Source organism: Pipistrellus kuhlii, unplaced genomic scaffold (genome assembly GCF_014108245.1).
Source record: "Pipistrellus kuhlii isolate mPipKuh1 unplaced genomic scaffold, mPipKuh1.p scaffold_m20_p_94, whole genome shotgun sequence".
Classification (NCBI taxonomy): domain Eukaryota; kingdom Metazoa; phylum Chordata; class Mammalia; order Chiroptera; family Vespertilionidae; genus Pipistrellus; species Pipistrellus kuhlii.
Genome location: NW_023425600.1, coordinates 663,918 through 677,763, shown reverse-complemented (window position 1 = coordinate 677,763; position 13,846 = coordinate 663,918). Strand labels below are relative to the sequence as shown.

The window sequence follows — 13,846 nt, the reverse complement described above, 5'->3', positions numbered from 1 at the left end:
ACCAACGCTCTACCACTGAGCCAAACCGGTTTCGGCCAAAGGAAGGGTTTGAATCCAATAATATTGTACCCAGCAAGGCTATCAATCAAAATTAAAAGTAAAATCAGGAGTTTCACAGACAAAAAAAGGACTAAGGGAGTTTATTACCAACAAACCAGCAATGCAAGAAATGCTAAAGGGTCTGCTATTAAAAAAAGGAAAAAAAGAAAAAGAGAAATATGAAGAGGAAAAGAACACTGGGACAAAGAATAAAAATGGCAACAAACAAGTACCTATCAATAATAACTTTAAAAGTAAATGGATTAAATGCCCCAATCAAAAGACATAGGTTGCCAAAACCGGTTTGGCTCAATGGATAGAGCGTCGGCTTGGGGACTGAAGGGACCCGGGTTCGATTCTGGTCAAGGGCATGTACCTTGGTTGCGGGCATATCCCCGGTGGGGGGTGTGCAAGAGGCAGCTGATCTATGACTCTCTCTCATCAATGTTTCTACTCTCTATCTCTCTCCCTTCCTCTCTGTACAAAATCAATAAAAAATATATATTAAAAAAAAAGACATAGGTTAACAGATTGGATAAGAAAACATGACCCATATATCTGCTGTCTACAAGAAACCCACCTCAGAAAAAAAGATGCATACAGACTGAGGGTGAAGGGATGGAAAAAGGTCTTTCTGGCTAATGAAAATAAAAAAAATAAAAATAAAAAGCTGGGGATAGCAATACTTATATCTGATAAATTAGATCTCAAAGTGAAGAACATAAAAAGAGATAAGAAAGGCCACTTCATAATTATCCTAAAGGAAACAATCCAACTGACAGAAATAACTCTGGGGGGGTGGGAAGGAAACCTCCTGGAGGATATCAAGGGAGAGATTGACAGCAATACAATCATACTAGGAGATTTTAATACCCCACTGTCACCATTGGACAAATCTTCTAAACAAATAATCAGCAAAGAAACATCAATCCTAATTGACTCACTAGACCAGATGGAATTGACATCTTCAGAACATTTCTTTCTTTTCTTTTCTTTTTCTTTTTATAATAGATTTTACTGATTTTCTACAGAGAGGAAGAGAGAGGGATAGAGAGTTAGAAACATCGATGAGAGAGAATCATCGATCAGCTGCCTCTTGCACACCCCCTATTGGGGATGTGCCCACAACCAAGGTACATGCCCTTGCCCGGAATCGAACCTGGGACGTTTCAGTCTGCAAGCCGACACTCTATCCACTGAGCCAAACCATTCCTGGCGACATCTTCAGAACATTTCACACCAAAGCCACAGAATATACATTCTTCTCAAGTGCACGTGGGTCATTTTCAAAGATAGACCAAACAGAAACCAAGATGGGGACATAGAATGCTGCCTAAATTGCTGCCTCACAGAACAATTTCAAAATTACAACTAAAAGACAAAATGAACATCATCCACAACCACAGGAAAGCTGGCTGAGTGGAAGTTCTGCAACTCGAAGGAAAGAGGAAAGCTCACAGAGAATCAGAGGAGCTACAAAAGGCTGAAGTACAGAGACATGTGCGCCAGCGGATGAGTGCCTGGCTGGCTTTCTCTAGTGGGAAGGAGACAAAAGCTCCCAACTGTGTTAAACCCCAGTTCCAATTGCACTGAACCCCAACTCTGGGCAAGACCTTGGAGATCCAGGCTTATATGGGGGAAATCTGGACTGTCAGGTGGAAACTCAGGGGAGTCGCAAAAGATAGAAGTCTGGAGTAGCACAAGCAAGTGCGCACAGAGTGAACTAACTGCTGAGTGCCACAGGCTTTCCGTAGTGGGTGGGAAATGGAAGCTCCCCATTATGCTGAACTCCAGTTCTGGGCAAGAATCTGTGAATCAAGATTCATGGGGGGAGAAACTAGACTGTCTGGCAGCAGACAAAACTCTAGGGTGGCTTACTCTTAGAGGTGGATGCAGTGATTACCGAGGAATACTGAGACCCAGGGGCATCATAGGGCAGAGCTGAGGGGAAGCCAAGACTGATCGGCCCTAAGACTCCACCCTATCCAAGCTGAGCACAGAGGCTTTTGCAGTTTTGCACGTCTTATCTCATAAGGCTGTCTCCATCACAGAAATTCTCCCAGCATAGACACAGCTGATCCTAATGGAGGCCAATTCCTCCCAGTGATACCAACAGCAATCAAGACTTAACTACAACAAGGCTGTACACACAGTCCACAAAGGGGTGCACCAAGAGTGTCTACCTCAGGTAACTGGGGAGGCCAAGCCACTGGGCCATATAGGAAACCTAGCACATAAAACTACCCTACCAGCTCAGGGAAGCAGTGAAAATGTGGAGAAAAAGAAACAGATCACAAATTAAAGAAATGGAGGAAAACAAATGACTGGATATAGAGTTCAAAACCACGGTTATAAGGTTTTTCAAGAATTTCCTAGAAAAGGCCAATAAATTTAGCAAGACCCTTGAGGACCAACTAGAAATTATACACACACTGACTGAAATTGAAAAATATTATACAGAGACCCAACAGCAGACCAGAGGATCCCAAGAATCAAGTCAAAGATTTGAAATACAAAGAAGCAAAAAACACTAAACCAGAAAAGCAAAAAGAAAAAAGAATCCAAAAGTTTGAAGATAGTGTAAGAAGCCTCTGGGACAATTTCAAGCATACCAACATCAGAATTATGGGGGTACCAGAAGAAGAGAGAGAGCAAGATACTGAAAACCTATTTGACTGAAACCTTCCCCCACCTGGTGAAAGAAATAGACTTACAAGTCCAGGAAGCGCACAGAACCCCAAACAAAAGGTTCCAAAGAGGACCACACCAAGACACATTATAATTAAAATGCCAAGGGCAAAAGACAGAGAGAATATTAAAAGCAGCAAGAGAAAAACAGTTAGTTACCTACAAAGGAGCACCCATATGATTGTCAGCTGATTTCTCAACAGAAACTATGCAGGCCAGAAGGGTGTGGCAAGAAATATACAAAGTGATGAATAGCAAGAACCTACAACCAAGATTACTCTACCCAGCAAAGCTGACATTCAGAATTAAAGGTCAAATAAAGAGTTTTACGGATAAGAAAAAGCTTAAGGAGTTCATCACCACCAAACCAGTATTATATGAAATGCTGAAAGGTATTCTTTAAGAAGAAGAAGAAAGCTGAAACCAGTTTGGCTCAGTGGATAGAGTGTTGGCCTGCAAACTGAAAGGTCCAAGGTTCAATTTCAGTCAAGGGCATGTACCTTGGTTGCCGGCACGTCCCCAGTGAGGGGTGTATAAGAGGCAGCTGATCGATGATTCTCTCTCATCAATGTTTCTAACTCTCTATCCCTCTCTCTTCCTCTCTGTAAAAAATCCATAAAATATTTTTTTTAAAGAAGAGGAAGAAGAAGAAAAAGGTAAAGATAAAAATTATGAACAACAAATACATGTCTATCAACAAGTGAATCTAAAAATCAAGTGAATTAGCCAAAACCGGTTTGGCTCAGGGGTAGAGCGTTGGTCTGCGAATTGAAAGGTCCCAGGTTCGATTCTGGTCAAGGGCATGTATATTGGTTGTGGGCACATCCCTGGTAGGGGGTGTGCAAGAGGCAGCTGGTCGATGTTTCTCTCCCATCGACGTTTCTAGCTCTCTATCCCTCTCTCCTCCTCTCTGTAAAAAAAAAAAAAAAAAAAAAAAAATAAATAAAATATATTTTTTTTAAATAAATAAATAATAAATAAATAAAAATCAAGTGAATTAAAAATCTGATGAACAGAATAAACTGGTGAATATAATAGACTCAGGGGCATAGAAAGGGAGTGAACTGAAAATTCTCAGGGGGAAAGGGATGTGGGAGGTGTGGGAAGAAACTGGACAAAAATCGTACACCTAGGGATGAGGACAGTGGTGGGGGAGAGTAAGGGCAGAGGATGGGGTGGGAACTGGGTGGAGAGGAGCTATGGGGGGAAAAAAGAGGAACAATTGTAATAATCTGAACAATAAAGATTTATTAGCAGTGGGTTCGGTTGTGCGTGGTCCATGGGTTGGGAGCAGAGCCCAGGCCAGGAACAGGTGCTGCTACTAGCGACCATGGGGAGCATGTTGGCCACTAGCTGGCCACCCGCAGGGCCACCGCTGCTGCCCACACCTACCGCCACCTCCACCCTGTCCTCCAAGTTTCACACTGCCGCCTCTCAGGGACAGCCTGGGTGCTGGGGCTGGTGCCCACCAAGGTTCAGAACGGATGCCCAGGACGCCTGCAGGGACCGCGGACGATGGGGCCTGCGGCTGCCTTCCCAATCCCTGAACATACGAGGAATGCCACTGCAAGTGCCAGGAGCTATTTCCTATTCAGATGGAAGGTGTCAAGATCACTGTCAACAAAGGGTTGAGTAACCATTTCCAGCTAAATCACACAGTAGCCCTCAGCACAATCAGGGAGTCCAACTACCATTTTGGGATAACGTACGTGGGGACAAAGCCGCTGAGTCCCACAGAGGCATTCCCCGTGTTGGTGGGCGACAAGGACAATAGTGGCAGCCTCAATGCCCAGGTCATTCACTAGCCGGGCCCTGGATCAGGTCCCAGATGACCATCAAGACCCAGCAGTCCAAGTTTGTGAACTGGCAGGTGGATGGGGAATACTGGGGTTCTGACTTCACAGCAGCCGTCACCCTCGGGAACCCAGACGTCCTGGTGGGTTCAGGAATCCTCATGACCCACTACCTCCAGAGCATCACACTGTGTCTGGCACTGGGCAAAGAGCTGGTCACCCCGGCAGCCTGGGGAGGAAGGTACTGTCATGTCTCTAGCTGGGAAATACACGTTGAACTGGTTGGCAACAGTAACTTTGGGCCAGGTGGACATGCATGCAACGTACTTCCACAAGGCCAGTGACCAGCTGCGGGCAGGCGTGGAGCCTGAGACCAGCACCGGGATGCAGGACACGAGTGTCTCCTTCTGGACTTCAAGGCCAACCTCCTCTTCAGAGGCTTCGTGGACAGCAACTGGACCGTGGTGCCCCGCTGGAGAAGCTCCCGCCCTGCCCCTGATGCTGGCCCTCAGGGCCTTCCTGAATCACTGAAAGAACAAGCTCCAGTGTGGCTTTGACCTCATCAGTGGCTGAGCCCCTTCTGGCTCCTGCCTCCCACTCCCTCCCTCCTAGAGATTCTCCTTGCTACTCCCCCAACAGAGGGGAGACCTACGTGTCCCTCCATCTCCCTTCCTTCCCTCCTTGGTGGTCGGGGGGCAGGGGAACGGAGGGGGCCATCACCCCAGCAGCTGAGGGTGGAATTATAGTACCAAGGGCATTTCAGGATTCAGAGCACCAGGAGCTGTGCGCCCAGTGGACCTGGGGCCCATAAGGGGTTCTGGAATCGAGGGACACACCAGATTCTGAGCACCAGGGGCAGAGACTGGGAGACAACCTCAGGGAGGTATTGGAGCAGCACCACCACCACCCCCAAAGATCTTGGGGCCCCGCACCAAGGTGGCATCAAGAAGAGGAGCTTCCCCATCCCAGGTCTGCCCCCCATCCACTTTCCCATCCACTCCTCGGTATAAATCATGTTTATAAGTTATGGAAGAACTGGGACATTTTACAGAAATAAATATATATATAATATATATATAAAGATAGACCATATATTGTGTCATAGGCAAAGACTCTTCAAATTCAAGAAGATAGAAATCATATCAAGCATCTTCTCATATCACAGTGGCATAAAACTGGAAATCAACTACAATAAAAACAATCCAAAAAATCAAACAAATGGAGACTAAATAGTGTGCTATTAAACAATGACTGGGTTACCAGAGACATCAAAGAAGAAATAAAAAACATCCTAGCAACAAACAACAATGAAACCCAACAATCCAAAATCTATGGGACACAGCAACAGCAGTCTTGAGAAGGAAGTTCATAGCTCTACAAGCCTACTGCAAATAATAATAATAATAATAATAAGAATAAGAAGAAGAAGAAGAAGAAGAAGAAGAAATAATGATAATAAATTACCTACCCCTACAACTCAAAGAGTTAGAAAGAGAGCAACAAGAAAAGCCCAGTGTAAGCAGAAGGAAGAAAATAATAAAGATCAGAGCAGAGATAAACAACATAGAGACCAATAAAAAAAATTACAAAAGATCAACAAAACCAAGCGCTGGTTCTTTGAAAGGATAAACAAGATTGATGAACCTCTAGCCAGGCTCACCACAAAGCAAAAAGAAAGAACTCAAATAAACAAAATCAGAAATGAACTAGGAGAAATAACAACAGACCCCACTAAAATATAAAGTATTGTTAAAAAAAAAAATGAACAACTCTATTCCAACAACCTGGACAATCTGGAGGAAATGGACATATTCCTAGAAAAATACCACCTCACAAAACTCAATCAGGAAGAATCTAAACATCTCAATAGGCCAATAACTATGGAAGAAATTGAAGCAGTCATCAAAAAGCTTCCAGCACAAATGCCCAGAGCCAGATGGCTTCATAGGGGAGTTTTACCAAACATTCAAGGAAGAACTAAAACATATCCTCCTCAGACTATTCCAAACAATCAAGAAGAAGGAACACTTCCAAGCTCCTTCTATGAAGCCAGCATTATCCTAATACCAAAACCAGATAAAGACAACACAGTGAAAGAGAATTACAGGCCAATATCCCTCATGAACATAGATGCCCAAATCCTCAACAAAATTCTAGCCAATCGGCTCCAGCAGAACATCAGAAAGATCATACACCGTGACCAAGTAGGATGTATCTGTGATGTAAGGATGGTACAATATCCGCAAATCAATAAACATGATATATCACATAAATAAATTGAGAGATAAAAAGCACATAGTTATACCAATTGATGCAGAAAAAGCATTTGACAAAAATCCAACATCCTTTCTTTTTTTCTTTTTTTTAATATATTTTATTGCTTTTTTACAGAGAAGGGAGAGAGATAGAGAGTTAGAAACATCGATGAGAGAGATACATTGATCAGCTGCCTCCTGCACACCCCTCACTGGGGATGTGCCTGCAACTAAGGTATGTGCCCTTGACTGGGATCGAATCGGGACCTTTCAGTCCGCAGGCTGAAGCTCTATCCACTGAGCAAAACCGGTTTCGGCTCAACACCCTTTCTTTTTCTTTCTTTTTTTTTTTTTTGCAATATCATAACAGTTTTATTACTTTTGTCACCTAACTAGAATTACACATCATTAATCTTTTTGTCTGTTCCTTCTGCAAGTTATAATTATTTAGCTCATAAAAAGCCAACCTTAGCATGTTTAGCTGTTAACATTAATATTCTATTCATCTTTTTAAAAGTTTTTTTACTTTTTTAATTAAATTATTATATGTGTACATATTTTATCATTGCCCCCCCTCCCATACATACCTACCAGCCCCAGAGTTTTGTGTCCATTGGTTGTACTTATATGCATGTATACATGTCCTTCGGTTAATCTCTTATCTCCCCCAGATCTCCCTCCCCTCCCCGCTGTAATTTGACAGTTCAACACCCTTTCTTAATAAAAACTCTCAGCAAGGTGGGAATAGAAGGATCATACCTCAACATAATAAGAGCCATACATGACAAACCCACAGCAAACATCATACTCAAGGAACAAAAACGAAAACCATTTCCTCTAAGAACAGGAACAAGACAGGGATGCCCACTCTGACCACTCCTGTTCAAAATAGTACTGGAAGTACTAGCCATTGCAATCAGACAAGAAGAAGAAATAAAAGGCATCAAAATTGGAAAAGAAGAAGTAAAGCTGTCCTTATTTGCAGATGGCATGATATTGTACCTAAAAAACCCTAAAGACTCCATCAAAAAACTATTAGACTTAATAAATAAATTCAGCAATGTAGCAGGATACAAAATCAATACCAATAAATCTATGGCATTTCTATACACCAATAGTTTACTTACAGAAAAACAGACTAAAAAAGCAATCGCATTTAACATCACACCAAAAAAAATTAAAATACCTAGGAATAAACTTAACTAAGGAGGTAAAAGACCTAAATGCAGAAAACTATAGGACACTGAAAAAAGAGATGGAGAAAGACAAAAATAGATGGAAGAACATACCATGTTCATGGATTGGTAGAATCAACATCATTAAAATGTCCATACTACCCAAAGATTCAATGCACTCCCCATTAAAATACCAATAGCATATTTCACAGACCTAGAAAGAACTCTTCAAAATTTAATCTGGATTTTTTAAAAAAGACCCTGAATAGCCACAGCAATCCTGAGAAAGAAGAAAAAAGTAGGTGGGATCTCAAGATCAGATTTCAACATATATTACAAAGCCACTGTTTTCAAAACAGCCTGGTACTGCCACAAGAACAGACATATAGACCAATGGAATAGAATAGAGAACCCAGATATCAACCCACACCACTATGCTCAATTAATATTTGACAAAGGAGGCATGAACATACAATGGAGTCAAGACAGTCTTTTCAATAAATGGTGTTGGGAAAATTGGACAGATACATGCAAAAAATGAAACTAGACCACAACTTACACCATACATAAAAATGGATATGGGACTTAAACATCAGACGGGAAACCATAAAAATACTAGAGGCATCCGCAGGAAGAGAAATCACAGACATATGCTGAAGCAATTTCTTCACCAATACCGCTCCTAGGGCAATGGAAGCTAAAGAGAAAATAAACAAATGGCACCACATCAAAATAAAAAGCTTTTGTACAGCAAAAGAAACCATCAACAAAACAATAAGAAAGCCCACTGTATGGAAGAACATATTTGCAAATGTTATCAAGATAAATGATCTACACTGTGGAGAACAGTATGGAGTTTCCTCAAAAAACTGAAAATGGAACTCCCATTTAACCCAGTAGTCCCACTCCTAGGAATATATCCTAAGAAACTAGAAACACTAATCAGAAAGGATATATGCACCTCTATGTTCATAGCAGCACAATCTACAATAGCTAGGATTTGGAAACAGCCTAGGTGCCCGTCAGCAGATGACTGGATAAAAAAACTATGGGACATCTACACAATAGAATACTATGCTGCCATGGAAATTAAAAAATAAATAAATAAATAATTTTTTTTAAAAAAAGAATACTATGCTGCCATAAAAAAGAAGAAATTCTTGTCATTTGCAGCAACCCGGATGGAATTGGAGAACATCATGCTGAGTGAAATAAGCCAGTCAATGAAAGAAAAACACCACATGATCTCACTCATTTGTGGATAATAAGAAACATTATAAACTGATGAACAAAAAGATAGATACAGCAGGGACCAGTTTGGCTCAGTGGATAGAGCATCGGCCTGCGGAATGAAGGGTCCTGGGTTTGATTCTGGTCAAGGGCATGTACCTTGGTTTCAGGCACATCCCCAGTAGGGGGTGTGCAGGAGGCAGCTGATCGATGATTCTCTCTCATCGATGTTTCGAACTCTCTATCCCTCTCTCTTCCTCTCTGTGAAAAATCAATAAAATATATATATTTTTTAAAAAGATAGATACAAAGACAGTAAAGAAACAAACAGACTGTTAAATTACAGTGGGGAGGAGGGATAGGGAGATATGGGGGAGATAAGAGATCAACTGAAGGACTTGTGTGCATGCATATAAGTATAACCAATGGAGGAAAAACTATGGGGAGGGAGGACATGTTTGGGAATGGGTGCGGGGGGGAGATTGGTAAGGTATTTACACATGTAATATCTTAATAAAAAATTTTAAAAAAGATAAATGATCTAATAAAAAAAATGGGCAACGGACCTAAATAGAATCTTTTTTTAAAAAAACAGAAGGCCAAGAGACATATAAAAACATCCTCAAAGTCACTAATTATCCGAGAGATGCAAATCAAAACAACAATGTGGTACCATCTCACACCTGTCAGAATGGCAATCAACAATAAATCTACAAAGACAAGTGCTGGCCAGGATTCGGAGAAAAAGGAACTCTTTTGCACTGCTGGTAGGAATGCAGACTGGTGCAGCCACTGTGGAGAATGGTATGGAGTTTCCTCAAAAAACAAAGTGTAACTGCCATTTGACCCAGTAATCCCACTTTTAGAAATATATCCCAGGGAACTAGAAACACCAGTCAGAAAGGACATATGCACCCCTATGTTCATAGCAGCACAATTCACCATAGCTAAGATTTGGAAACAGCCTAAGTGCCCATCAGTAGGTGAGTGGTTTGGAAAACTATGGTATATCTATACAATCCTTTGCTGCTATAAAATACTATGCTGTTATAATATAATAAAATACAATTATATATAATATAATATAATATAATATAATATAATATAATATAATGCTATAATATAAAATACTATGCAGCTATAAAATACTATGCTGCTATAAAATATTATGCTGCTTAAAAAAAGAAGGAACTTTTACCATTTGCCACAGCATGGATGGACCTGGAGAGCATTATGTTAAGTGAAATAAGCCAGTCTGTGAAAGAAAAATACCATATGATCTCACTCACTTATGGAAAATAAAGAACATTATAACCTGATGAACAAAAAGATAGACACAGGGGCAATAAATCACCGAGCAGACTGTCAAATTACAGCGGGAAGGCTGGGGTGTATTGGGGAAGTGGGGAAAGAGATCCACCATAGGACTTGTATGCATGCATATAAGCACAACCAATGGACACAAGACACTGGGGGAGGTGGTGAGATGAGGGCATGTGACAGGAGGTAGGAGAGGCTGGGAGAAGGTCAATGGGGGAAAAGGTATATATATGTACTATTGATATTATGTGTAATACTTTATACAATAAAAAAAAGAAAAGAGAAAGATAATTTAAAAAGAAAGGGAAAATAATTAAAAAATTAAAATTTATCAAAAAAAAATCTCAAAGCTGCTAGAGACTTTTGCATTTTGTCTCAGCAGGTCCGCTCTATCTTTAAATAAATTAAACAATAGAAAGAGATAACAAATACTCTCATGTGTACAGCCAGAAGACACAAAGTAGCTTTTGCGGGATCTCAAGATGGCAGCCTAGGTAAGCACCTAAGCTGCCCCCTCACACAACAATTTAAAGAAACAACTAAAATCAGAATGGACTTCATCCAAAACCACAGGAGTGCTGGCGGAGTGGGAAATCTACAACCAGAAAGAAGGAGAGAGGCTCACGGATCCTGAAATCCCATGGACCCAGGCTCATACAGGTGGAGTCTGGACTGTAGAGAAAGGCACCCAGAGACTCAGAGACTGGGAGACTGGGGGAGCCGGGAACCCCAGCAGGCAGGGTCTACAGTCAGGCGCATGAGTGAGTGCGAGCAGAGAGGTCCAACCACGGAGGTTGCTGCAGCCTCTCCATAGCAGAAGGAGGCAGAAGCTCCAGACTACAGAGACCCAACCCAATTCCGGGTGAGCCCCTGGGGCACCCACGCTCTTGAATGGGGAAATCAGGACAGTCAGGCGGAAACTCAGGGGAGCTGCGGAAGGCAGAGGTCAGGTGGAAACTCAAGCGAGCTCACAATGACAGGGCCGTCAGGAAGCAAACACTGGAGACTCTGCCCCATCCAACCAGAGCTCAGAGGCTTTTGCAATTTTGCAAGTCTGATCCTATAAGACTGTCTCCAATATAGAAGGTATCCCAGAGTAGACATAGCTGATACCCACATCCAATTGGCCTGAAGGTCAATTCCTCCCCAGGATACCAACAACAATAAAGACTTAGCTACAACAAGGCTGTACACACAGTCCACAAAGGGGAGCACCAAGAGTGTCTACCTCAGGTAACTGAGGAGGCTGACCACTGGGCCATATAGGACACCAAACACACAAAGTCATCATACCAATTCTGGGAAGCAGCGAAAATGCTGAGATAAGGAAATAGATCTCAAACGAAAGAGATGGAGGATATAGAGTTCAAAACCATGGTTTTAAGGTTATGCAAGAATATCCTAGATAAAGCCAATAAGTTTCATGAGATCCAACTAAAAATTAAACATAAACTGACTAAATTGAAAAATATTATGCAGAGATCCAACAGCAAAATGGAGGAACACAAGAATCAGATCAAAGAGCCAAAAGACACTCCTCTGGAGAAGCAAGAAGAGAGAATCCAGAAAGTTGAAGATAGTGTAAGGAGCCTCTGGGACAACTTCAAGCATATCAACATCAGAATTATTGGGGTGCCAGAAGAAAAGAGAGAGCTAGATACTGAAAACCTATTAGAAGAAATAATGACAGAAAACTTCCCCCACCTGATGAAAGAAATAGACTTACAAGTCCAGGAAATGCACAGAACCTCAAACAAGAGGAATCCAAAGAGGAACATTCCAAGACACATCATAATTAAAATGCCAAGAGCAAAAGACAAAAAGAGGATCTTACAAGCAGCAAGAGAAAAGCAGTTGGTTACCTATAAGGGAGCACCCATACAACTATCAGCTGATTTCTCAACAGAAACTATGCAGGCCAGATGGAGTGGCAAGAAATACTCAAAGTGATGAATAGCAAGAACCTACAACCAAGATTACTGTATCCAGCAAAGTTATCATTCAGAATTGAAGGGCAGATAAAGAGCTTCGCAGATAAGAAAAAGTTAAAGAGTTCATCACCACCAAACCAGTATTATATGAAATGCTGAAAGGTATAACTTAAGAAGAGGAAGAAGACCAAGTGAATTAAAAATCTGAGGAACAGAATAAACTAGTGAATATAATAGAATCAGGGGCAAAGAAAGGGAGTGGATTGATAATTATCAGGGGGAAAGGAGTGTGGGGGTGCAGAAAGAGACTGGATTAAAATCGTATAACCTATGGATGAGACAATGGCAGGGGTGGGGGAAGTAGGGGCAGAGGGTGGGGTGGGAACCGGGTGGAAGGGAGCTATGGGGGAATGGGGGGAGGAGAAAAAATTATAATAATCTGAGCAATAAAGATTAAAAAATAAAATTTAAAAAAAATTTAAAAGTAGCTTTTGCTTCACACAGGCCAGTTAATGAGCAGACAAATATGGCAAGACAGACAAACATCCACATTCACATTCTCTCAGCAGACTAGCACAGACTGGAGCTGAGCAGATAAAGGAAACCATGCCCAACTCCCCAGACGGGCTTGGGGCACTCCCTGCACCCATCCCCAGAATAGAATTCTTGACCAACGTCTTGGTGAGAATCTAACGGAGGAGTTAAGACTGTGTCCAGTCCCCCTTCTCGGTAGCAAAGAGGCTAGTCCCACACAAACAAACAGCAGAGTGAACTCATAATTCCTTAATCAAATCTGAATTCACTTACCTCCAGAGTCCCACATTTATGCACCAGACAGCCTGAGTTTTTTACTTCTACCAGATATTGACTCAGAGTTTAAACAGTCCATCTGATTCCTGATTAATTGCCTGAGGAAGCCCTAGGCTTCCGGGGAGGTGATCAAGCTCCCCCTTCTACACACGCGGCATGGGCCTGACTGATAGGGCCCCTACCTTACCGATTCTGTCAACAGGTCCAGGAGTGTCTGTCCACTCTCTCCAGATGCTGGCCAGGTCCTGGGCGGAGGTCCGGGAGTGCCCAGAATCCCCCGGTTCAATTCTGCTAAACCAGCAGAGCGGTGCCTCCCTCAGGCCCCAAATCTGACCCACTCACCAGAGGCCAAAAGGCAAAGCACAGTTATTTCTCAGTCAGGGAACCATTAATGTTATGAAAACCGAAGAAGCGAGCAATGTTTAGAGAGATGGAGTTACATTTATTGTTGTTGTTATTATTATTGTTATTATTATTATGCATGAGCCCAGAGGAAAATGTCTCTCCAATTCTGGGCCCCATCACACAGGAAGTTTCTTGTATTTATATTGTTTTACCCTCTTTGTCTCCCAAATATGGGGTGTTTCTGGCCCCCTTTGCAAGTT

At 42.0% G+C, this 13,846-nt stretch overlaps 1 pseudogene; it reads left to right on the top strand.

The window, feature by feature from the left end:
- Nucleotides 1-4,057: 4,057 nt before the first annotated feature.
- On the top strand, nucleotides 4,058-5,574 carry LOC118714027 (annotated as a pseudogene).
- Nucleotides 5,575-13,846: the final 8,272 nt, after the last annotated feature.